A 2,874-nucleotide genomic window follows, 5' to 3' on the forward strand; every position below is an offset into this window, starting at 1 on the left:
GGTGCCGAGCGCGGATTACGGCGGTCCTGCAGCACCAGCCTTGCTGATGGCTCGCGTGCACAGAGACCCCAGAACTGACAACGGCCACGAGGAGCAGCGTAGGAGTTGTAGCCTTTGGCAGTTTTGAAATAAACTTGATTTCCAGAAAGAGGGCTTTAACGTAAAACCAAGATTCACCCATCTGCTGGCAGACGCCTGAGTCATCAAACGATGACTCCTGGCCTGCGGAGCAATGTCTGTGGAGAGGGACCTCCATAAGGTAACGGATCGCCTTCCTCTGGTCACCTCGCTGGAGGAGCATGTGCTGGGTGGGGGGACCGCAGCTCCTGTCAGACATTGTTCCAGAGAAAGCTCTTAACCCTGGAAGAACTCAGCAAAGTGCTGCTGTTCTTCATGTTTGGGAACAAAAAGTTAAACTTGAAGGGCCTAAAACTATGGGTTTGTTTCTTTCTTTTAGAAGGATTTTGGACTTTGTGTGCACAGATATTATGAATATTCATTTAAAGATGACCAAACCACAGGACAGTTATTCTTCTGAAGAAGTCAGTTAATCTGGACTATCAAATTCAGAGGCAGGCACCAATAGGGAGCACGTCTGGCACCAGCTCCTCATGAAGGATTTTGGACTTTCTGTGCACAGATATTATGAATATTCATTTAAAGATGACCAAACCACAGGACAGTTATTCTTCTGAAGAAGTCAGTTAATCTGGACTATCAAATTCAGAGGCAGGCACCAATAGGGAGCACGTCTGGCACCAGCTCCTCATACCTCAGCAAAAACCTTGTTCCGTAGTGCCATGCCAAGTAGAACCGCGGCACAGGAATGATGCAGGGCTCTGCACCTTACATCAAAACACCATCCACACCGTGCTGCATTCTTCCTGGTGCAGACAGTTAATCGTTCCTGGGCAGTGGAGGAGCATGCAGAATTGGGATACGGTGAGAGGCCATGCTAAGTAGAACCGCGGCACAGGAATGACGCAGGGCTCTGCACCTTACATCAAAACACCATCCACACCGTGCTGCATTCTTCCTGGTGCAGACAGTTAATCGTTCCTGGGCTCTGTGGCAGCACTGAATTTTAAGATGGGGTTTGAAAGAGGCTGTCTGGCACCTGGGAGAGAGTTGCAGGCACAAGGGACAGCTTGCAAGAAGTTGTGTGTGTTGGTGACGAGGATTAGGGGGGAGAGAGCGAGGAGAAATGCCTGAGGAAATGAAGTGTGGCTCAGAACTGAGGACGCAAAGCGGAGAAGATGGATGTGTTAAGAAACAACAGGAAGGTGGGTGGAGCTGGGCAGACCCTTGCAGGAGGAGAAAATCTGCAAGTATTGTGTTATAAGCCCAGTCCCATTAACTTCTCATTTTGTAGAAGTATCTGCCAATTGTCCCCAAGTATATGGGGAATGTTCCAGTAGAGAACTGAATGTTATTGTCAGAGCAACAACGACTTAAAAGACCAGAAGACAGACTTTCCTCCTCCAGGCTGTCGCGACTCGGGTGTTGGATAGAAGTGACAGACTGTTGTGGTGGTTCCTCTCTTCCAGGGCAGAGACGCTTCGCATGGCTGTTCCCGGTGTCTCGGGTCAGGCTCTGCTCCTTGCTCGCTGTGCCATGGCAGCAAGTTTTCAATGCTGGCAAACCGATTCCGAGAGTCCTACAGGGCTCTCCGGTGCCCGGCTTGCAACGAAAGCGGCCTGCAGCCCTGCCAGGTCTGCGCCGCCTGAGCCGGCCCCCCAGCCCTGCAGCAGGCGACCAGCACCGCGGCGATGCTCCGCTGAACCCTCTGAATTATTTACCCGTTGAGCAGCCTCGCTATCACGTCCGGCTTTCAGAAGATGGGGAAGGCATGTTACACACGTCCTGCTGTAACTGTGAATGCCACACCTCTGCTACCGGCTGTCCCTCTGGTCCACCACATCACCCAGTCTAACTCTGAACGAGCCCAGACCCCGCTGTCTGCTGGGCGGACACAGCCCCTGACCCAGAGGAGAGCATCGGCTTTCGGGAGCCGAGCACCTGCGGAAACGCACTGAATGTGCTGGCACCATCCCTCCGTCAGGGGTTGGGTGCCCGACACACCGGGCACCCCGGTAACACCACTAGCAGCGCCAGCAGGTGCAGCTTGGGCACGTCGGTGCGGTGTCAGGGTGTTGGGACCAGCAGAGCGGTGCCTCCTCACGGCTCTGACTTGCTGAACATTCGCAGTTAACCCTGCACTTGCCCTGTGGTGTCACAAGCATTTCCTGAGGATTCCGCTGATCCTGGCAAATCAGCAGACACAAAGAGTCCTTCGGGGTCTGGTTTACGGGAAGAAATTGCAAACCCTCCCCAAACGCAGAGCTACAGAAAATGTACAGTATTATTGTCATAGAGAGAAGGCGTTATGTTTTCAGCCTGCTCACGAGGAAGTGCTGAACGAAAACTCGCCCGTGCGGCGCTCAGCACTTTCCAGGATCGGGCCGGTGGTGGGCAGGACTTCTCTTGCTCGACGTGAATCCCACGTTGTAAGCTTCGAGACAAACGCTCGTTAGCTGAGGTGAAGCAACGATGTGGGGTGCTTTGCAGGCACAGAACAAGGGGCTTCGAGAGGCCGAGGCAAACAGGGGAAAGGGTATTTTCTCCCCAGAGCACTAACCTAGTACATTTTGTACTCACGAGCGATGTTAACGCGGCCTGAGCTCACCTCTTGCCTCTGAGGCTCAGGGGAGCGGAGGCGGCTCACAGGTGCTGCCTGCTGAGGGTGCGAGTCTGGACAGGGTAATTCGCGGCCAGGTTTCTGTTTTCCTGTGGTAGGTTATAAGATTTCTCTGCAATATCTAAATGATTAGAAATAATGCTGCTCTAGCTCTTGGTCTTCCAAATGTCTCCTGC

The sequence above is a fragment of the Buceros rhinoceros genome, unplaced genomic scaffold (genome assembly GCF_000710305.1).
Source record: "Buceros rhinoceros silvestris isolate BGI_N320 unplaced genomic scaffold, ASM71030v1 scaffold21668, whole genome shotgun sequence".
NCBI classification, from domain to species: domain Eukaryota; kingdom Metazoa; phylum Chordata; class Aves; order Bucerotiformes; family Bucerotidae; genus Buceros; species Buceros rhinoceros.